General features: G+C 37.5%; 1 protein-coding gene and 1 long non-coding RNA gene across 3 annotated transcripts in view; one reads left to right on the top strand and one right to left on the bottom strand.

Annotated features, from left to right (window-relative positions):
- Positions 1-15,196, bottom strand: part of LOC124148031 (adhesion G-protein coupled receptor V1-like) — a 32,391-nt gene extending 17,195 nt beyond the window's left edge. For both annotated transcript variants that reach the window (XM_046518969.2, XM_046518960.2), the window contains exon 1: positions 13,210-15,196. The gene's annotated coding sequence lies outside the window, so the exon portion shown is untranslated. The remainder of the gene's footprint in view (positions 1-13,209) is intronic.
- Positions 15,197-19,051: 3,855 nt separating this feature from the next.
- LOC124148044 lies at positions 19,052-23,196 on the top strand. The gene is made up of 3 exons (XR_006862913.2): positions 19,052-19,188; positions 19,544-19,627; positions 23,144-23,196. It is a non-coding gene; the product is annotated as an uncharacterized LOC124148044 (long non-coding RNA).
- Positions 23,197-24,617: the final 1,421 nt, after the last annotated feature.

Below are 24,617 nucleotides of genomic sequence, written 5' to 3'. Positions count from 1 at the left end.
AGATCAATAACAAGCAATCTCTATATCACAGTATTATTTCAGTGACTTACAATTTGTAAGTTACTGGTATAAAATAATCTTACAGTAAATAGTTCATTTAAAAAAAATGATAAAATAAGAACCTTTCTACTATGTCTACACATCTTTAAAACATATTCTGAGAAACAAAAAGTTTACTTAAAATGGCCTTAAAACCATTGCTGACATGATGTTTTAAAGTTTGTCAACTGTAATCTAAAAAATGGTATTCATGTCAATAATAAATGAAAACCACAGCCAATAACAGAGCAACTAAACCTCAAAGTCAACATCCATATTAAGCCATTCAACAATGACAAAGCACTTTTTCATACTTACATTTATCATGATTCTTATTAGCTATTTTGAAAAAAAATCACTAAAAAGAGTTAGCATTGCTCAAGTCCTACAAATAAAAACAGAGCTAGGAGTATTTCTTTAAAAAATGCACAGTAACGGACGCAGGGAATTAATCAGAACCAGCAGAAGGCAAGCAATTTGAATCCCTGCTTGTTTCATTATAGATGAGAAAGAAGACATCCCTTGATTAATGTCTGCAGCAGGGAGATCTTGCCGGCATACATTGTTAATTCCTGACCTACTTTGCAGGAGAAAACAGAGCAAGGTGCACAATGTTGACATAGTGTAGTTCATAGATGAGTCTCTATTGGAAACAAGTCATTAGCAATAGACATGATGCAGACTTTTGAAGGTTGATCAGGAAATAAACTGACAGACAAAAGAAAGAATACACCCATGTTTTATGGTGGCTAAAAATGAAACAAACTAGAAATGGTCATTTGATGGTAATGTATTTGATATGCGTGTCATAGATGTGTTTCGTACCTTCTCTTTGCAGTGTTTTGAGGTTTGTTTTCAGCCTAATAATGTTTTCAAAATGCTTGTAATTTTTGTGTAGGCTTTCTTTTGCCGGTGTCACGAAATATATTCGCCCCCAGAATAAAATCTCCCCTCGGCGAATTTATACCGGTACAGTTCCGCCCCTCTCGAAATAAACTCTCCCCCACCCTACGAAATAAAATCTCCCCCCAGAATATTTCCTCCCCCGGTCGTTTTATAAATACTTGCCATGCAGTTGCCAATAGTTTTAATGTTAATTTGTTTATGTGTTTTTTTATTCATTTTTTTTTAATCTCCTTTATTTTTTCTGAATTATACATTTAGTTACTTGTGTGGGGTGTGGGGTGGGGGGTGGGGGGTGTCCCACCTTTCCTTTCGTTTTTCATAATAATATATTTTTAAGTTGTATATAACGTATGAATCCCTTCTCAGATTACTTTATCTCAGTTCTATATGACGTACTATTTTACTTTTCTGTGTCGTTCTTGTTTTCTCTTCAGTGTGAGGTTAAACTGTATAATTTTTACTATTTTGATATTTTGAAATATGTTGGGGTCATCAGTTATGCAAATCAGTTTCGGTGTGTCTTTTTAACAAGATGTTCTTCATTAATATTCACCGCCAGCCCCATTGTAACAATTACATGTACACTTTGCTTTGACGATGCCGGTTGATGTTGTTCAATACAGGTGTTTTTGAATCTATTCTACATGCTAATCATTTCGGGAAGATGATACACATTATCTATATTTTGGGTTACTTTGCTTATAAAAATAATACATGTAAACGTACGCAGTCTTAGTAGATTTTAAAGTAGATTTAATCCGAATGTTTGCGAGGATTAATAAGATCTCTGAAATCAGTTACATCAGTAGTTCCGGTGTCACGAAATATATTCGCCCCCGAATGAGTGAGTGAGTTGGGTTTAACGCCGCTTTTAACAGTATTCCAGTTACATCACGGCGTGTCAGCTTAATGTGGGAGGAAAGCCCGAAGTGATGCAGGTCTCAGACGTTTAGCACTTCGGTGAAACCCACGAGCACGGGTATGGTGCTGACAAACCTAGAAACATAATCGGGGCGAAGCGGGATTCGAACCCACAATCATAGGTTTCTGGCGTGCCCAAGGGACGCAACTCTGCCTTAGACGACTGGGCCACCCGTGCCCCCGATACTCGCCGAAGCAAAGTTGAACAGCATTGAGCATCATATTTCAACAGCACTGGCTGATTGTAAGATATCCGAGGAGGATTTTCGTTCAGTGTTGTCAGAACTCACCAAATACAACACAATAAAGCAGGAGATTCGATCTTAATATCGTAAGATCAGTGGTATTAGCGAAGACGAGAAAAAAAGTACATAGAACAAAACCAAAGAACTGGTTGGAGATTAAAAATAGATTGTTTCCTATCATTGGATCGCACCGCATAACAAATCATACATTCATTTAAACGAATGCTTACATAAATATATAATAATGGAGAATTACAAACCAACAAAGGAAGAACTCGAAAAAGCTATCGAAGCATTTATGCTCAGGGACAAAATTATCAAATGGAGAGAATTACCAAAAGGTATATATTATATCAATGATGTCAGACCAACCAAATACGGTCATCAATTGTTTCTTTCCAATTACCAAGAAGAGTATATAGTCTGGTCTCCTAGTAAAATGAACGAAGAACTTAGTAAAAATGTTGAATATCACTTTGTTAAAAAATTATGGTATGCGTATGAGTAAAAATAATAGAGAATATTTTCATTACAATTTAGTTTAGTCTCATCATCGTTTTTGTGCTAAAAATTCCCTCTATGGTATCATTGATTGACTCAAGGTAGTGGTGAGCTAGAGTCAATTTAACTTAATCTCATGACGATCGTTGAATCGCATCAGCGTTTACACATAAAAAATTCCCCCTGTAGCAGCAGTATAGGTATATAAATCTGGCTCCAGTGGGGTTGCGGCAGAATCACCATTACCTATACTACTTTCTGTGACGTTCCTTGTAAGAGCTGAACATTTAATATTGGAAAAAGGCTCAGGGTAGATGAAATGGAAATTTGCAATAACATATTGTGTGATGCATAAATTGGGAGCTTATTGCAATTGCAAATATCGTCTTTCTTTTTTGACAATAAATAACAACAAATTCAATCAAACGAGTCAAAGCACGACTGTATGTGCTCATATTTCAACGCCATCATCACTGTTCGTGGAATGATTAACCGATCATTATTGACTTATTGACTGCATTTCATACCTGATATACTGACATGGTCCCAGCTGGCAAACAAGACTTCTAAGAGCTTACTGTTTCGGCATAACTTCATCTATTCATCGGAGGCAACAGATTTTCAGTGATCCATTAATATATTTGTACCGCTATTGTCAACGTTCACGCCAAAAGGAATTTTTTCGTTGGAAAATCGAACTTGGTTACTCTCTAGCATTGATGTTTCACATTTCTATGGTTGTTTACGTAATGAGTATTGGTTGATAACAACATCTGGTGTCACATGACACAAATCAATATGTGTATGCCTGAAGTAGATAATATTTTATTCGGGAAATAATAGCTAGAATTGGATACCCGAACAGACTAAATGGTTATATTTCCCTTTAATATAACAGTGTTTTAACACACAAAAATGTTAAACAAACACACGTTTGTGTTTACCGTTATACTTGCCCATGTAGCCGTCGTATACATGTAAATATATAAATGTTGTGTACAGTCATGGGTGGAATTGAATACAATATTGAAATAAGGAACGTGTTCATGAGGCGAGACATTTCAAAACAATATACAATCTAAAGTGTTGATTATCTTCTTTGGTTGACTACAAACTACAGTTTTTACACGTGTACATACCTTAGCTACATCATAAATAATATATATTTCATATTTTTTTGTTATCTATAAATACCCACATCTAAAATCAACCAACATCCCAGAAATACAATTTCACGTAGTTAAAATTATAAATCTACTCAATAGAATACAAATGGATCCCGGATCGATGCTTGATTTCAGGACCAGAACTTAGGCAATCTAGACTTGTCAAATCATTCTTTACTTGGAGTCCGTTTCAAATATATTCTCTAGGATCTGGGGACAGATAGAGTAACACATAGTCAATGAAAACATTTCTTTAAAATATATTTTTTTAATTCGGAAGAACCTTTCTCCTTCTGCTGTTATGGAATCAACTAAACTAGACTTGGTTAGTATGATCTAGACTTGCCTAGGAATTTAGTAAAACAGAATACCTAAAAAATATAAATTCCACAGTCATGGCGCAGGACCAGGCCTAGGAGACAGACTACCGCGTGAGTATTGCATTGAGAACTGACGGAATCCCGCTAGGGTCAGCCTGGGCCAAGTGTAATCGGATATGTTGCTAGGTCTCGAGTTTGAACTGTTGGCATTAAGAACAAGCTTGGGCACAGTGGTGCAATAAAGGGGTTAGTTTTCTTCCGGGATTGTTAATGTAGAGATTAAAGCATTATCAACGCACAATTTGTCTGTTTTTAAAAGAAAATGTGCTATTGTGATTTCATATTCATAATAATGCTCTGCTGTACCAGTACATGGATATTACTTGCTTGTACTCGAGGTACATTGATAACGTATGCTTGTAAAGGCTGGCATGGGACTCGGTGTAGCCGGTGTTGGTTTACTATCAACTATAATCGCCACGCCTATCGTACTTGACATGGAAATAGCCGCCGGAGTCTCTGGACTGGCAGGAATAGCGATAACATTTATTTCTCGTAAGTTGCCAAAGAAAGCATTAAAACATGATAATATTCGGATACTCGCCGAATGAGTGAGTGAGTTGGATTTACCGCCGCTTTTAACAGTATTCCAGTTACATCACGGCGTGTCAGCTTAATGTGGGAGGAAAGTCCGAAGTGATGCAGGTCTCAGACGTTTAGCACTTCGGTGAAACCCTAGAGCACGGGTATGGTGCTGACAAACCTAGAAACATAATCGGGGCGAAGCGGGATTCGAACCCACAATCATAGGTTTCTGGCGTGCCCAAGGGACGCAACTCTGCCTTAGACGACTGGGCCACCCGTGCCCCCGATACTCGCCGAAGCAAAGTTGAACAGCATTGAGGATCATATTTCAACAGCACTGGGTGATTGTAAGATATCCGAGGAGGATTTTCGTTCAGTGTTGTCAGAACTCACCAAATACAACACAATAAAGCAGGAGTTTCGATCTTAATATCGTAAGATCAGTGGTATTAGCGAAGACGAGAAAAAAAGTACATAGAACAGGGGACACAAGCGCGTCAATTATTCCGTGCCAAAACCAAAGAACTGGTTGGAGATTAAAAATAGATTGTTTCCTATCATTGGATCGCACCGCATAACAAATCATACATTCATTTAAACGAATGCTTACATAAATATATAATAATGGAGAATTACAAACCAACAAAGGAAGAACTCGAAAAAGCTATCGAAGCATTTATGCTCAGGGACAAAATTATCAAATGGAGAGAATTACCAAAAGGTATATATTATATCAATGATGTCAGACCAACCAAATACGGTCATCAATTGTTTCTTTCCAATTACCAAGAAGAGTATATAGTCTGGTCTCCTAGTAAAATGAACGAAGAACTTAGTAAAAATGTTGAATATCACTTTGTTAAAACATTATGGTATGCGTATGAGTAAAAATAATAGAGAATATTTTCATTACAATTTAGTTTAGTCTCATCATCGTTTTTGTGCTAAAAATTCCCTCTATGGTATCATTGATTGACTCAAGGTAGTGGTGAGCTAGAGTCAATTTAACTTAATCTCATGACGATCGTTGAATCGCATCAGCGTTTACACATAAAAAATTCCCCCTGTAGTAGCAGTATAGGTATATAAATCTGGCTCCAGTGGGGTTGCGGCAGAATCACCATTACCTATACTACTTTCTGTGACGTTCCTTGTAAGAGCTGAACATTTAATATTGGAAAAAGGCTCAGGGTAGATGAAATGGAAATTTGCAATAACATATTGTGTGATGCATAAATTGGGAGCTTATTGCAATTGCAAATATCGTCTTTCTTTTTTGACAATAAATAACAACAAATTCAATCAAACGAGTCACAGCACGACTGTATGTGCTCATATTTCAACGCCATCATCACTGTTCGTGGGATGATTAACCGATCATTATTGACTTATCAACACTGACTATTGGGCAATCTTTTTGTTCCAAAGGGAAATAACTCTCCTTTTGAAATGATAAAAGCGACGGTCCAAACTGTCACTTCCGGTCTGGTTCCCGGATCAATGCGCGCTGCGACAACTACACTCCAACCCAGAGTTCCATGCGGCCGGTGTCATTTATACCGGTACAGTTCCGCCCCTCTCGAAATAAAATCTCCCCCCAGAATATTTCCTCCCCCGGTCGTTTTATAAATACTTGCCATGCAGTTCAATAGTTGCCAAACACTTCTGATAGAGACGATGTTGAGAATGTGGAGTGAAAAGGGCTTCACTTTGAGCACTGTGTTTTCTTTACTACCGCAATATGAGACAATAAAGTGGTATATAGGTGGATATAATATTAGTCGTTAGATATAAAGAATGTTTAGTAACTTAAGAAGTTCTAGGACAGTTATTAACACATGTCGTGTCAGCCCTATTACATTCGCGATTGTCCACTTCCAGAAAACATCCTGTGTTGGTTTAACATGAATTAGTAAATGTTAATTAGGGATGCCTATAACGTTAATTAATGAAAGACGAGTAGTCAAAACACTGTCATTTCCTGCCCAGGACATCACCCCCCTACACGCTTAGGTCGATGAGAAACATTCTCATAAAAAAACACACACACAGTCAAGACTGTAGATTCCCGTCGTCTAGCTACAAATCCCTGTGATGTATTAAAGGTTGAAGAATTTTGAACTGAACTGTCCGAAAGTTTATATCTAAAATGTTGGAATTGGATACAGTGATAAAGACTTATATCAATATGTAGACTCATAAATATTGGTTTTATGTTTTAACGGAGATATGATATTTTCTTATGAAATATCGCGTAATAGAGTAAATTCAGTAATTTGCATGCTTTACCATTCATTGTACCATTCTAAACCATGTGAATGTTGTATGTCAGTCAATCGGGTGAGAAAACAGCCCAATCCTCGCTCTATAAAGGACTATGTCAATCATTTTGCAAGTTGAAATGACCCCTGATACTGTATGAATACTTTATAACAGTTTATTCATAAACTTAATGCTTCGTACTATAGGCCTGTGGCCTCTTCAGTGCTGAATAAAGATTGAAAATACATCAGTCAATCAAAGATGAAGGTAACTTTATACATCAGAGTTCTTTAGAATTAGTTCATGTTTTGTTCTTAGACTAACATTTCAACCATCGATTGTGTTCACATGTAGACTCAAACTGGTATATTAAAAAAATGTATACAGACAACAACAACTGTATTAGAAACAACAAGTTCTGTAGAGACTCATGTCTCCCATCCTTTGTTTGGTATGATTATGTCTTATAATTATTTTAGGATGGAAGGTACAGTTACCAAATAAAATATTCTGAAATATCAATTCATTATGACCATATTTCATAATCTATTTTTTAAAGTAACCCTCCTTTCATTAAAGATAACTATTTAAAGAATATAGTACTTAAAGACATTGGAACAAACCGAATAATCAGGGGGGAGACTTTATACTGAGGGGGGCGCGAAATATATCCGCCCGGGGGAGATTTTATTTCAGAACAGATTCGCCGGGGGAGAATCTGTACCGGTATAAAATCTCCAGGGGGAGAATTTGTACGGGGGGGAGTTTATACCGGGACACCGGCAGTCGAGTTCATAGATGAGTCTTGCCATTTGAAACAGACATCACCAATAGACATGATCAGGTCAATCATAGCCTGCACTCAAATTTAACAAATATATGCAAAAATGTCAGAATTCAAATTCATACTATTTTGATTTTGGCAACTCTTCTGATTTTACTACTACTTACATATCATACCTTAGAAGGCTATATTGTATCTGGTTATCACCAGACATGATTAATCTAACTTTTTTCTTGGAAATGTCCATGTATTCAATATCACCTGCATACAACCATGATAGTGATTGGACTTCAGCATCAATCATTAGGGTTTAAATAATTTTGTTCCAAAATTTTAATAATCAATATTAATCAGTAATTAATAATTTATTTTTTTTAGAAATTACATATTTTCTCATGATTGAAATGTTCAACATTTTCATCCCTGATTAAGGCTTAAAGTACAGACTGTTACAAACATGACTGGCTTCAGTCTTTTAGTTGGTCTAGACACTGATTAAAATCTAAGTCAGATGGACAAAGTAATAAAACTCCAGGGCACATTTAATAGAGTAATGTTGGAGCTTCAAGTGTCTCCTCCTCCTTTACATTATAATGACAGAGCACAACTTTAATTGTAGCTTCAATGTGCAGGGGTTTATCTAGGCCTGCCCAGAGACTTGTACTTCGATGAAACAGTTTTCAAAATATACACCGGCTCGGAAGCCTGTGGCTGCTTCATTTTCTATTGGGCAAGTGAAAATAGCATCAAGGAACCTTGACGGGCTACTGGTAACTGAACTTTCTACCTAGTATGCTACAAAATAGTTATCCAGTTGTCAAATATGATTGTCCAAAACAGGAATTTTCAGTAAAAATGGTCAGTAGCTAGATGTTAAATGGCTGATTTCTGTGTACTATCATGTTTGTCATGCTTATTATGAGCCCTTTCCACTTTGCAAAGTTGTGAGGTATTCGCTATTGACGTTGTAACCTTGATGAAGATCGAACAGTGTTTTATTCCTCTGCTACCACATTTCTCCTTTTGTCTGTTAGTGTAAAGTAAATCTGGCTACTCAGATCTGAAATTATCTAGATAGATTGGCTGGCTAGTACTGTTGTACAATGATTTTACATATCGATTTTGAATAGTTTAATGATTAAACATTAAAAATAAACATTCATTAGTTTTCTCAACAGTCCATTCTGGACACGTTATAGAGGATCAATCACTGCCGGTGAACCAGTCCCTTCATATCAAGGATTCAGCCTGACCTGGTACAGCAGGTCTTCAGCAACCCATGCTTCCTGTAAAAGGCAACTATGCTTGTTGTAAGATGTGACTAACAGGATTGGGTGGTCAGGCTCGCTGACTTGGTTGATGCATGTCATCGATCCAAATTGCATGGATCGATGCTCATTAAGTCACTCACTGGAAAGTCTGGTCCAGACTTTTATTTACAGACCGCCATCATCAAACTGGACTTAGGCAGAGTGAAACAACAAACAAATAAACAAACAAACATTATATATATTTATGGACAATGTTGTGCCAAACTGAAAGGCACCTGAAAAAAGGTTTAACTTAATAGCTAAGCTAGGCATCATTCACAACACCCAATTCCAAGACAATGACGTCATATGTGAACTGGAGAACAGTTCATAATAATCGAGCACTGACATATTTAGTTCAGATGTATGATCAGAAACTCAGCACTTCACAATTATGGTAATGGGGTGATGGCTGAGAGTGAATGTAATTAGCGAGCATGCAGCAGCTGCATCATTAATGTATAAAGCAGTGTAACACCCTCTGATAGGATCCCACCTGATTACTGCAGTAGGGAGCTTCTTAGATCTTCCACATATTTCCCTTCAACATCCCATTGCTTGAACAATCTCGGGGATTTCGTCTAATTTCAGTTAGTGTCAGGGGTCTCAGACAGCTTCATCTTATGTATGTAGTACACAGGTATTTGTACCTGTGTCTAATTACAGGTAATTGTTGCACTGACCCCACAGCAAAAAAAATGCAGTTTCCGGTATCATGATACCTGCCGGATACCACCGGACACTTACCCAAAACGCGTCCAGGTATCCGGTGGCAGATACCTTTCCGGATACCAGATCCGTGGTATCCGGCATGGACACCTCACCTGAAAGTATGCCACCTGGAATCCGGGTATCCAGCACCGGATACCTCAATCTGGGTGTCCAAGGATCCGGCACCATCTACCAAGGATCTGGCACCGGATACCTCATTCTGAGTTTCCAAAATAATGTCACAATTTGGTGGGTGCATTTTGTTCAATTAAGTGTGAAACACCTAAATATATATTGGAAACTAACCAAGAAAATTTAACATTTCTGAAGGTATCCGGAAGGTATCCGGCAGGTATCCGGATGCAATTTTTCTTATTTCTGGTAAATAATGTTAGCCTTAGCATATCAGATAGCTGTAGTAATATTCTGTGTCATTTTAGTTGTAAATATCCCCTTAAAGTTGAGATCTATGGGCATGTACTTTTGGAGAAGACACTTTTTTCAATTTCATCTATAATTCTTTTAAGATGTTAAGCTGTTTAATGAACAAACATCAGTTCTAATACATGTATGATGATATCCTTAAATTTCATGTTCAGACTTCCAGATTGTTCTGAGTGAAAGTATAAACTCATCCACTGTGTGCTCACTTGGGCCTTTGGTCCTAGTGAGATGATAATATGATTATTTGTAAAGGTACAAGTACTTGTTAGGAGCATACCAGCTTCATTTAAGTTTGAAACACAATATGCCTCACTCTGAGGGTGACATGAACCAGATTTCATCACACTACAGAGAGCTGTTCCTCGGTTACTGTGAACATTTTTACTGAAAGACAGTGAAAGCTAATTTGACCTTCAAAATCAGTTGCGACTATTTCAAAAACAATTGTAAAGTGCTTCATTCAGTGTAATATTGACAAACATATGACAATGATAGACAACTATATGTATAAGAGTTATTTAGACTTCTGCAGGAAAAGGCACATTAGAGAAAAAGTAAGTGTATGACCTTTTGTCAACTTCTATCCCTGCCCTAAGGAAGAGTTTGGCCATTAAACTTTTTGTCTGGCTATGACATTGACCTTTGACATAGCAGATCAATGTGTTATTCCAAAGATGTCCAAGCAATGCATGGTTTCATACGATAACTGTGGCTATCAAACTGAGGCAAAATATTGGAAAATCCCCATTTACGTAGCTGGCTAGTGAAACATAAACAACAAACAAATTATCAATTTCTTTTATTTATGCCTATATCACACATTGAACAGTGTTCACATGATGGTTCCTGATGCAGTATGCAATTTCCTCCTTTTCTTCAATACTCATAACAGAGTGGGATAACTGTTCGCTTGAAAGCACCAGCAGACCATGCTCAACAGTTCAGAGTTACTTGCCCTCAAACATCCTTTTCCTTCTATATTGCCATGGAAAAACAGGAACCAGGATGAGGGGAGGGCAGATGGGCTCTATCCCTGTTGCATTGTGTTAGTAGAATTGTGAACATTCTATTTGGTGTTTGGGTCCACATTTATAGACAAGTAGTAGCAAATATCATTCCTTTCAAGTGATTACCACATGGCCAAAAACAATAATTTCTTCAAAGTCCTTGAAGAGTCCCACTCCGACTTGGCATTGGTTGGTCTTCTCACATTAGCCTGACCAGCCTTTGAGAGTGCGTCCCAGTGTCAATAGGCATATAACTTCTCGGTAGGCCCCCATTGAAATAACAGGACTCTTCTCATCGCTGTCTGCCAATCATTTCGGAAATCTGGAAGGATCCTTCCAGACTGTCAATCTGTCATCCGTGTATCTCAAGCTGGACTTCAGTTTCTGCAGAATTATGTATAAAGATTGGAGCAATAGAAAAGAATTGTTGCAACATGTACTTACAGATAAAAGGCAGCAAATTCACTTAATTTATCATCTTGTTATATACCAAACATTTGAGATATATATTGTTCTGATGAGTTGAAACAATCATTAACTGACATCTCTTAAAAATGTTCCTAGCAACCTATGCTTGCCATACAAGCCAAAGTAATAGATGAGGTAGCAAGTGGCCTCATTGATTGCTCGTAATCGTACCCAATAACGTGGGATGTTGTCCATAACAGTCATCATCGGTGTGTCTGGATCGAGCTCATAACATTAATCACTGGTTTGTCTAGTTGAGATTTGATTATTTATAATCCTTGTCATTTAGCCGAACTATTGCTGGATGTGGTGTTAAATGAGTGAATTTGGTTTAACACCTCTTTGAACAGTATTCCAGTTATATCACGACATGTAAGCTTGATGTGGGAGGACCTGAAGTGATGCAGGTCTTACATGTTTATCACTTTGATGAAACCAACAAGCAAGTGTATGATGCTACCCTCGATTCAAACCCACGACCATCGGTTTCTGTCAAGCCCAAGAGATGCAACTATGCACAGCAAGTTGTGGTGCCTTTGATAATTAGGCCATCCATGCCAACAGGTGATAAAGAACAAGCAAACTGAAGAAATATTTGCAGAATAGCTACATGAACATGATGAACCAAACAGAATAATTTCAAATATTTACCACTCACTGCTACTCTTCTCTTGTTCCTCATTGCTTCTCTTTTTCCATTGATGCTGTGCAGATGACTGACTCATTCATTCATCCAGATATTCTGCAAACATAAGTAGCATTCACATTACAGAAATGTCCATACTGTACATGCTGTACATTGAATTCAATTGAAAAGATCCCAGTTGAGAGTCCTTATTAAAATATTTCATCCCAAACATTCAGAGATAAAACATAACCCCATATCTAACAACTGTCAAACAATTAATTGACAACAAAGCCAGGGTCATTCAACGCATGCGTGTGACAACACTGCCCGCTGTCCCATTCATCTTTTCTTGAAACCACACCCGCAATTGTTTATGTCAACATGACCGACCAATGGGATTAACTGGATTAACGCTTGAAAAGGTAAGAATTTATGGCTAACCCTTGCCCAAAGCCAGCTGACCCTAATGACCGAAAAGGGGTTTTGGATCGTAAAGACGTGTAAGTTTCCCTAAGACCGAAAACGGGTGTTGGATCGTAAAGACGTGTAAGTTTCCCTAAGACCGAAAAACGGGTGTTTGATCGTAAAGATGTGTAAGTTTCCCTAAGACCGAGAACGGGTGTTTGATTGTAAAGATACGTAAGTTTCCCTAAGACCGAAAACGGGTGTTGGATCGTGAAGCGAGAGTAACCAGAGCGTGAGGCACGGTAATGGTATAACGAGACAGCGGTGGCACTATAGCGCGGTAATTGAGCGGATGGTAGAGCTCGGGCTGCGCCCGGTAAACTGCATTGTTGCCCGATTTTGTTATTATACGCTCATTGACAAGCGCATTTCCGGCCGTAGATTGATCGAAAATACATTTCTACACATGTACAAGTCATCGACATTCGATTAATGTCCCTTACTTACCGAAATATCGACAGTTTATTGCGCTAGCTTGGAAAATGTTACCAACCCCGAGCGGAAGTAGATGTCAAACGCGGGCAGAATCGAGCGAGCCACCTGATTGGCTGAAAATACGCAGCGCTCTCATATTAAAGAAATTAGCGCGAAATTTGAAGACAGTTATCTGGAGTGACAGCAGCATCTAAAAAACGACATCAGATAATTTCTTCAATTGGTAAATATTTATTATGAATATGTTTTTCATTTTATAATAAACTTGTCATCTAAAGCTAATCTATTATTAGCTAGTGAATTTTATACAATACATCACTTTACTAATATAATAGGCACATTTTCATGTATATTGCCTGTGCCTGATCACATTATGAATGCTGGTCATGCTGATTGAAAATGAATAAAGTGAACATTTCAAGTTACTATTTATCATTAATGCGAAAGAAATAAATCTATTTGAGAATAATAAGTAAATTACAACATTAGATGATAATATGAATATCACAAACACACCCAAAGCTCATGATGTGCCATCATAATAACAATATGAAATTCTGAATTTTTACCAAGGGCAGCTCAATTGTGTTACAATAATTCAATTTTCAGTTATGTAAAGTTCTTGAAACATTCTTACAGGTTACATGAAAAGTATGTTGAAGATAGCAAAAGTACTATACCAGTTGAAGATATTTTCCAGAAATTTTGTTACAACTTTGGTCACAGATCAAAAGCGTTTGTCAGAAAATATATAAGAAATGCTTTTCCAAATATCACCACAACCTGGTGATTGGACAAAAAAACATCAGGGTTTACCGTGGCATCAAGGGGAGACCTGAACAGACACAAAACATTGAATTTGCTGCAATATCTGATAACATTCCAAAAGACTATTTGTACTGCAGCAAACTAAAGACTCTAAAACTGTTGGAAGGCAGACTGGAATATCCTGTAATGGGAACATGATATATTTACAAGTGAGATTTCCTACTGATGGGCATGTACATCCTGGTACAAGTCATTTGCATAGTGGGGGAAATTGAAAGAAATCCCAAACACACACAACCTGCGATCCTCCAAAATTCAAACTTGGGTCTCTAAAACTCCTGCATATGAATTCAAGCTGAAATTAAACAGTATACATTGTGTACATGGAGCATAAATAAGAAAATAATAGGAACCATGGGAATAGGCATGTATTAAATATTCCAAAAGAATATAACTCTTTGGGCATGGGTCTTGAGGAGATAAGTAAAAATAAGTAACAGTATTTAAAGTGTAATGACACACTCGAAAAAAACATTGTCTTAGCTACTATAATAAGTATATTAATATTGTGACTTGCCATATTCATGAGAATAATTCCTACATATTAACATGTTAAAAAAATACCCTTGTTATGGTATGTTTAGGATTACCTGTCCAGTTAAAAAATGTTAAAAAAATACCCTTGTTATGGTATGTTGAGGATTACATGTCTAGTTTTAAACTTTATTAATATTATGATTTGTGATAGAACTGTGAAGATGGTTAAGTTTGGAGTATATACATATAATACATGTCATATTTACCTGTTCAACAATGTTTCTACTGATCATGCTTATCTCATCAATGATCAGCACATCAGTCTCCTTACTCCTCCTGTAGACATTCTTCTTTTCATCACTAAGAAGTATCTTATATAAGTCAGGATCTTGTGTCTTCCATCACTCAGACCAGCCTAATCATGAAGAGTTCTCCCCTCAAGCTGTTTAGAAGCCATACCAATGCTAGCAGTAACAGACACCAGTTTTCTATTTCTCCCCAATCTCTCCGTAATTTCATTGATAAGAACCAACCTGGCCAATGATTAGAGTGTTGTGTCCATCTTTGATCAAATTCCATGCAAACACTTGTTCTTCTTACTTACTTACTTACTTACTTTGGAGATTTAACGTGCGCTTTCCGACTGATGCTTATTTCGCACACGGGCCCGGCCAGGCCATTTAATGTGTTTCCGAAAGGGGCGAAGGTGGTCTGTGCAACCCAAGAGGGGGCTTTAGGGGTTGCTTATATATAATTTGGGGATTTTGAGATTTGGAATAGATGCCGATGGGGTTGGGGAGGAGAACTAAGGGAGCTGGGTATGGTGGATGTTTGTTTGTTTATGTGATTTTGATTTGGTAGGTTATTATGTTTTTAGATGCGTTTTATTAGTTCCGTTTTGATTAAGAATACGCCCAAGGCCTTGAAGTTTTCTAGTTTATTTTGTGGGTTTAGTATTGCTTCTAGAGTGAGAGCCTTGTTTAGATTGAGGGTGGTTTGTAATGCGGTTCGATGTGTTAGGTAGTGTGTGCAGTGGATGAGTGAGTGTTCTGGGGTTTCTAGTTGTTTGCAGTGTGGGCAGCTACCTGTAGTGTGTTTTTTAATTTTTTTTAGGTGGTTATTTAGGTTGGTGTGTCCTGTTTGGAGTTTAGTGATTACTCTGTCGATTTTTTTTGATGGATGGAGATTTTTTGGTTTGGTAAGTAGTTTGCTGAGCACTTTTTTGATTTGGCTATTTGAGTTTAGATATAGGTTATACCATTTTTGTGTGATTTTTTGCTTGTTTACACTTTTAATTTCTGATTTTGAGATGGGTAAGTTTAAGCTTATTTCTGGGATTTTGAGGGATAGTTTAGCTGCTTTATCGGCGTTTTCATTACCGTATATTCCTACGTGGGCATGTATCCACAAGAAGGTTATTTGTTTGCCTGCCTTAGTTAGGCCGTTGGAGCTTTTAAGTATTTGATTTATTAATTTAGGTCGGTTTTTGGTATTTTTGTTTTGGAGGGCTTGCAGTCCACTTAGGGAGTCGGTAAGTATTAGGATTTCTTTGTGGTTTTTGGATTCTTGATTAGGGAGGGCTGAGGCCATGCCCATTAGTTCTGCCGTGAATATTGATTGGTTATTTGGGAGTCAGAAGGATTGTGTGGTTTTAGTTGGTTGTGTGGTATGGACACTGAAACCTGTGTGTTTGGAGGTCGGATCTGAGGATCCGTCCGTGTAAATGTGACGCCAATTTGGCCAATTTTCGTGTATGTATGCTAGTGTGGTAGTTTTAGCTATGTTTGGGTCGGTTTGTTTATTTATTTGGCTAGCTAGTGTTGTGTCTATTTTGGGTATTTTAAGTTTAGGGGTGAAGATATTTGATTGTTTGCAGTTTTGTTTAAGATTTTTAATTTGGTGTTCATTTAGGTAGTTTGTTATTCTTTGGGATATTGGGGTAAGTAAGGGGTGTTTACGAGCTAGAGCTTGGTTTTTAGGGCAGATGTTTTGGTTTATTAAGTTTTTGATGAGAGGGTTTGATTGGGACGAGGCCCAGAAATTTAAGCTTAGCTGTTCCCTGCGTAGACTTAGTGGCATTTCTCCTGTTAAGGCCTGAAGTGAGGTGTAGGAGGTGCCATGTTGGGTGCGTGTAATTAGTTTGAGAGCCTGATATTGTATTGAGTCAAGTTTTTTAGATAGAGAGTTGTTTAGGGTGTTGTATATGGCGCAGCCGTAGTCTAGTTTTGATCTAATTAGTGACATGTAGAGAGAGAGGAGAGTATCTTTGGAGGCTCCCCAGTTAGAGCCAGTTAGGCATCTTAGGGTGTTTAGGTCTTTACTGCATTTAGTTGTTAGGTTTTGGATGTGAGCATCGCAGGTGAGATGTTCATCGAAAATAAGTCCTAAGAATTTGGTTTGTTTTTTAAATTTGATTGTTTGATTGTTTAGCTGGAGGATTGGGGAGGCGGGTTTCATGTTTTTATGTTTGAATACTATTCCTGTTGTTTTTTCTGAGTTAAGGGAGAAGCCCCATTTGTCAGCCCATTGTTGTATTTTATTATGAGACTTTTGGAGTAAATTTTGGGCCATATTTATGCTTTTAGTGCGGATCCAGATGGCTCCATCATCCGCGAATTTTGATGTGTTTACTTTAGGGGATAGGCCCTCGAATAGATCGTTTATCATTATATTGAAGAGGGTGGGGCTGAGGATACTGCCCTGTGGAGTGCCATTTTCTAGGGGACATTGGTCCGATTGGTCTATACCCACAGTTATTTTACGATTGTTTAGGAAGTCCTGGATGTAGTTTATTATCTGACCTTTGAGTCCTATTTTTTAAAGTTTTTGTATTAGCCCATCGTGCCATACCATGTCGAAAGCTTTAGAGAAGTCTAAGAAGATGCCTGTGGTATATTGTTTATTTAGTTGTCCTGTCTTAATATCTTGTTCTAGTCGGGCGAGGTTATCTAGGGTTGAGCGGCCAGGAGTGAAACCGCTTTGATCTGTGTTTAGGATGTTATTTTCAGTTAAGTAATGTTGTAATCTATTTTTAGCCATTGATTCCATTACTTTACATAAGTTTGAAGTTAGGGATATTGGTCTATATGAGTTAGCTTGATTAGCTGGTTTATTAGGTTTAGGGATTGGTATGACTAGGGCCTGTTTCCAGGGAGTAGGAACCTGTCCGTTTAGGTAGATGAGATTGTATAGTTTGAGTAGTGCCTGGAGTAGTTTTAGGGGGAGTTTTTTAATTATTTGGTAAGAAGTTAGGTCTAATCCAGGGGCTGTGCCCTTTTTCCTGTTTTGGATTACGTAGAGGAGCTCCTCCATTGTGTAGGGTTGATTTATTTCTAGATTGTTATCTTCGTCATCGGTTAGATTAGGTTTAGCTGATTGAGTTTCCATGGGGGAGGCATGTGATGTGGAGGGTTGTGAAGGTGTTAGCGGGATGGGTGTAGCTGATGATTTCTTAGTGTTTGTGTTTTGTTGTTGTGCTTGCTTGTGGGAGAGTGTTGTTGCCATATGGGCTGTAGGGTGCTTGGATGAGGGTCATGTTGTGGTGGTCATTTTGAGGTTTGTTTTGCATGCGGGGGTTGATGTTTTGGCTATGTGAGATGTGGGAGGGTTCGTGGTTGGTTGAGTGGCTGCTTGTGTGTGAGGTGGGTGCGGTTTCTCGGTAGGGGGCCCAGACAGAGCTGTCGGTTATGGGTGTGGTGTTTGTTTGTGGGATGGTGTTTGGGTGTGGTGTAGGGAGGAGTGGTTTAGATGCAGGTGTAGCAAATTTTCGTGTTTGGATTTTAGCCGTGTCTATGTTTATGTGTTTGTTGGCCTGCTGGGTGAGTGCGTGTCTGTGTGGGCATTGGTTTGAAAGTGAAGTGTGTTGGGTGGATTTGCAGTGGATGCACAAGGGTGTGCATGTGCCTGGGCAGTCTGTTTGTGCGCATTTTTTACATTTAGTTTTAGGGTATCTGCATTGGGAAGCAGTGTGGTTGTATTTGAAGCACTTTGAACATTGCTTGACCTGCTTTATATAGGGTTTGACTTCTAAGTTGGTGTGGGCTCCGAAGGATATGTGTTTGGGGGCTTCAGGGAATTTAGCGGTTTTCTTGAAGTTGATTATGACAATGGAGGTTGGGACCGTTTTTCCGTTTCTAGCTGAGGTTATTCTGCGCGTGCTGGTGATTAGGGGTTAAGGGTTTTGGTCTTGGTTTATGTTAGCTTCTAGAGAGTATAATTGTAAGTCCTCAGTTGTTTCCCTTGGGTTAACCCTAATTACGCCTCATGTACGTGTATATTGTTGCCAATTAGGTGTTTGTTTGATTACCATGACGTGGAATACTTGAGTTATTTTATTTGCTGCATTGTAAGATTCTCGATTAGGAAAGATTATCTGGTATCCTTTGTTGGCCTTTTTAATATTGTTGTAATTTATTTTTTGTCTTTTAAACCAAAGTCCTATTTTATCTGCCGAAAGTTCTTGTGATAGAGTGGTGCCTGAGCCTGCTGAGAAGAAGCTTGTTCTTCTGTCAAAGTTATCATTTTGAACCCACGTGGCTTGCACAAGTGTTGTTGTTTTCACGTTGACTTGACATAAGTAGGTCAGCCAATCAGGTGGCTCGCTCGATTCTGCCCGCGTTTGACATCTACTTCCGCTCGGGGATGGTAACATTTTCCAAGCTAGCGCAATAAACTGTCAATATTTCGGTAAGTAAGTGACATTGATCGAATGTCGATGACTTGTACATGTGTAGAAATGTGTTATCGATCAATCTACGGCCAGAAATGCGCGTGTCAATGAGCGTATAATAAAAAAATTGCCTTGGATATCGAATGTAAACAAACCGGCATATAGGAGGTATATATTTTTATTTACTGACCAATAACGAGTTCCTGTGGACAAGTAGCCTGTCTATCATATGTTAGTATTTGCTTATGTATATAATGTAGAAATATGTTTACTTTAACTGGATACAGTGTATGCTAATGGGACTCACTGTCTTATTTCATCAACTCCCTTTACTCTGTGAGAATGATTAATAGCCTCAACATATTTTTCCAGATGTGAAGAATCAAGAACAGCTTTAATGACAGGGAAGTTTTGCATCAGAGATCATCGTGTGATGGAAGATAAGACATGTTAAGGGTATGAACATTTTCACTTGAACTAGTTGAACAATAACCATGATGACAACTTTATCATGGGGGAATTTTTGGTGGTGGGGTAGCCTAGTGGTTGAAGCGTTCACTCTTCGTGCTGAAGACCCAGGTTTGATTCCTGCCACATAGCTGTGATATTGCTGAGTGTGGCGTTAACCACCAAACAAAGCTAACAGCCGCATACTTACTCACGTGGGGATTCCAGGTTGAAGTTGGTCCCCATCAACATGATCAACCTATGCTAGTTGTAAGAGATAACTTATTGGATCGGGTGATCAGGCTCGCTGACTTGGTTGATCCATGTCATTGTATCCCAATTGTGTGGATCGATGCTCATGATGTCAAACACTGGATAGTCTGGTCCAGACTTGATTATTTACAGACCGCCGTCATATAGCTGGAATATGGCTGAGTGCAGAGTTAAACAATAAACACCAACATGATTCTACAACCTGCTCTTGTGGATACCATTTTGAGGATCCTACACATAACTTCTGTTCAGGTCGTAACTATTGCAATATGTTCTACTACATGTGTTTTAAACATTTTTTTTTTCATAGTGAACTTGATTTGCAAACAAGCTGATGGCTTATCTAAATGATGCTCAAATACAAAATAAGTATTAATAAAATACTTATTCTATACTATTGCAAACTATCAGTTGAGCAATAATGTAATCATCTGATTATAAGTAGATAATGAAGGAGAAGTCCATATTGATTAAATCTACCAGATTCTGAGATAAATGCATGTATTGATTGATTTATTTCATGTTTTCCTGTACATAATTTTCAACAATACCATATAAAGCTTTCTTATATCATATCCATGTGTATAATAATACCTATTATTTCTAATAATAGCATAATTTGGACACACAAATAAGTAATGAATGGTATTTTTATAACAGGTGCCACACATGCAGGATAGGTCATTTGACATGAATCAGTTTTATGTGAATATAAATCACAACAAGCTGATCTGAGTCATGAAAGGATATGACTTCGATTCTGTGAAAATGGAAATGCTAAAACATCTCCCAATATTAACCATGCTATTACAGAATCTGTTCACTTGTTATTGTATGTAAAGTATTTGTGAATGATTACATCCATCTAATGATTGTTTGTATGTGTGATATGCCAGTAGAGGTATATGTGTACAAGCATGTGCATACGCGTAAAAAAATATGTATGTTTGGCTAGGTACCAGTATATGAATGAGTGTTGTTTTGTGAGACTTGTATATTAGCATCATGATAGTTTCAACAGACTGTTTATGTAGATCAAATGTTAAATGTCTTTGTAGGGTGAATTGCATATCAGAACTGTCATTATTTTATAACTGATGAGTAGAACTTTTTAAGTATCTGGCATGATACATTTCCTTGGTCCACAGAAACATGTTACCAGTAAACTGACTTGATAAGTAGCATAGCAGTCAGTGTGGTTGGAAACTAGCTAAGCCGTCACTACTCAATTAAGTAATTAACAGACAATTGCAAGTGATAATACCCACCTGGCACTAATTGCCCTGTTAATCCCTAATCCACCATGAGTTGACATTGAGTTCATCTTGCTAATGAGCTGTTGTGAGTGTAACGAGATGATAAACATCGAAGGTGGGGCAGGCTTTGATCATGTGTTCTGTAGAAGAGATTATGTCACTTGTTTAATGTTTATTTAGGATTAGCAACATCCCTTGATGCCACCAAGACCATCCTTGAGATTATCAGACAGTTTGTCTGGATACAACCTGATGTCTCAACTGTACTTTTGGATTCTGCCTTGTAGCAAACTATGTGTGTGACAAGGACTTTGACCACTCTGTGCAGATGCATAACAATGCATAATGAACTTGGGTATGATTCAATTGTGTCACACAAGTCAAAGATGGGTTCCACTGTATTTAGAAACAGACGATAGATCCAATACTGTGTAACTTTATAACAATCAGATGAGTATTCAAATAGGAATACACATATATTTACAATTACCCTTGAAAAGTTCCAAAACCAAAAAGAACGACTTAAATTATGATTACACTTGACCAATATATTTGGCAGTTTTTCCCGTTATTGTTAATCTAAATTAAAGATAGGATAAATGATAAAAATATGATAATGATTTTACTCATGACTACTCATGGGTGGATACAGCTTTATTGAAAAGGTGGGGTGCACAATTAAGATCTATTTATTGTCTTTGGTGGTAATTTATACAGAAATAAAGATTTATAAACCCGCACACACACACACATCCTATCCCCCCCCCCCGACCCCCCCCCACCCCCCCACCCCCTCTGTATCCGCCCATACTGTTGCCAGTAGCCGAATTAAGGTCCCTTATATGTAATATACATAGTTTTTAGTCGATTGTTCAGGTGGTTCTTTTCACTTGATTTTTTGTATCAGTGTCTATTTTGGCCTACCAATTAATGGTAAAAATTAAATATCAATAATAAGTGAGATAATTTTTTTCAATGTGGCTCCCATTGCAACTAAAGCAAGGAATGATTCAAATTAAGCCTGATTCACCTGCTAACATTGAAATGTATTTGCTCCTCTAATCAGCAATTCATTCAGTTGTATAGTGACTTGATATTTGGCGAAAATATCTGTTGTATGAAATGCTAGTGTTACTTACTTTTGTATTTGGGATGATATTTGTATTTGGTAGCCTATTGGGTAATGCGATCTCCGAAGCACTGGGTTCTATTCCCCACATGAGTACTGTGTGAAAAGCCCATTTCTGGTGTCCCCGCAGATATATTGCTGGAATATTGCTAAAAGCTGTGTGAAACTATACAAACTTGCTCACTCATTATATTTTTATATACTCATTGTATTTTGAGATCGCTTACATGACTTGTGTGATTGAAAGTTTTGATAATTATGAATACCGTATGAATGACGTAATGAGTGCCCAGGGCGCTCTCAAAATTTCATAGTTTATGCTGGCAGCCTGAAATGTTTATGTACGACAAATATATTTTTCCAGAATTAAATTCCCCATAATTAAGGGTGCATATCACACACGAGTGTGTATTATACACAAATAAATAAGTCTTGTATACATTGATCAATTGGAAAGGGTGCTAATTGGGATTGTTCACTAGCCAATATATTAGCAAATATTCCCGTGGTACGTCAAATACGGTAGTTCTGTTTTTATGTATAAGAACCTATTTTATGCAATTTTGCATTGCCTTGTTTACCCTTCCTTATAGTTTGATGTAATGCAAACATTTGAGAAAAATTCAGGTGAGCCTCATGGCACTACAGGAATTGTTTTCAGAAGATCAATTACAATTTTGTATTTTCTGTAAAAAATACTGTTTGCTATGGCTTTTTTACATTGGTTAACATGGTTTGGTTAACAGTTGCTTGATAAATTGTCATTACCTTACTCATTGAGAAACCAACTTTTTACCCTTTGTCAATATATGTGTGTTTCTTATATTTTTAATAACAAGCTTTTAAAGATGTTATAAATTGTTTCAGGTACCTGGATTTCACAATGACACCAGATCAGACATGTCATAAGGACTCTCCGGATGATGAACAATCCTCCCCAGAACAACTAACAGGTTCACCTCAGAAAGTGATGATTCTGAATGAATAATGCCACATCAGTGTGATTCTGTGGGTTGTTTTATTACGACATTAATCAAGTCCAAAGGAATTAATACCACAGCAGTGAGACTATGTTTATTTGGTGTACACTGACGCTGACTATAGAAATCTTAATGACTTTTGTGGTTTACTGCACAAACATATTTGACTTTAGATATTCTTCTACCTTGAAATTCTTCTGAGATTTGACTAATTTGTTTATTTAGAAAATGGCATTGAAGCATCTGTTTCTGTTTTTGAAAGTTCTTGCAAATACCTCTGGTTACTGAACCTATGAAATGTCATAAAATCAATAAATATGATTTATTATCTTATCCATATTTTGGTTTTGCTTCTTTAAGAAATATGATATTGATCATTCATAACATAGGTGCTGAACATATATCAAATATACTAATGCCCTGAATGTTTTCCTGCAATTAATACAGCTCACTGAACGAAGTTTTTAGTTCCATGTCAGTAGAAAAATTACATTGATATTTTTATGTACCGGTACTTTATTAGGTGTTTTCTGTGGATGCCATCAGTCTTATGCACCAATTTGGGTTAATGATATTCTGTTTCAAACTTCAATGAAACTCGTCTCTCAAGATGTAACAAGTACTGATACAGTTCCAAAATAATCTTTTAATCTCACCAGGAACAAAGGCCCAAGTGAGCACATAGCCAATGACTTTCATTTTTTTGTCAGAGTGAGTATGGTGTTATGCCACTTTATGAGCAAAATTCCAACAATATCATGATGGGTGACACCAAGCAATGTACCGATGTGGTGAATCGAACGCTTCAACCACTAGGCTAGAACAAACTGGGAATATGAAGATGAAATGTAAGGATACCATCATACCAGGACTGAATGCTTTTCTTTCAATACGCTGAACATCTAAAATGAAATATATGAACTTGAAAAATGTTTTCACCAAAAGTACATGCCCATAGATCTCAACTTAAAGTGGACATTTACAACTAAAATAACACAGAATATTACTACAGCTATCTGCTATGCCCAGGCTAACATTATTTACTAGGAGAAAGACATCTCGAAAAATTGCATCCGGATACCTGTCGGATACCTTCAGCAATGTTCAATTGTCATGGTTTGTTTCCAATATATTTTTAGGTGTTTCACACTTAATTGAACAAAATGCACCCCCCAAATTGTGACATGTTTTTTGAAACTCAGAATTAGGTATCCGGTGCCGGATCCCTGGACACCCAGATTGAGGTATCCGGTGCCGGATACCCGGATTCCAGGTGACATACTTTCCGGTGAGGTGTCCATGCCAGATACCATGGATCTGGTATCCGGCAAGGTATCTGCCACCGGATACCTGGACGCGTT

This window comes from Haliotis rufescens, unplaced genomic scaffold (genome assembly GCF_023055435.1).
Source record: "Haliotis rufescens isolate VD_foot unplaced genomic scaffold, xgHalRufe1.0.p SCAF_1, whole genome shotgun sequence".
In the NCBI taxonomy this organism is placed as follows: Eukaryota; Metazoa; Mollusca; class Gastropoda; order Lepetellida; family Haliotidae; genus Haliotis; species Haliotis rufescens.
Note: the sequence above shows the minus strand (reverse complement) of the source record. Positions and strands in the feature narration are given on the sequence as shown.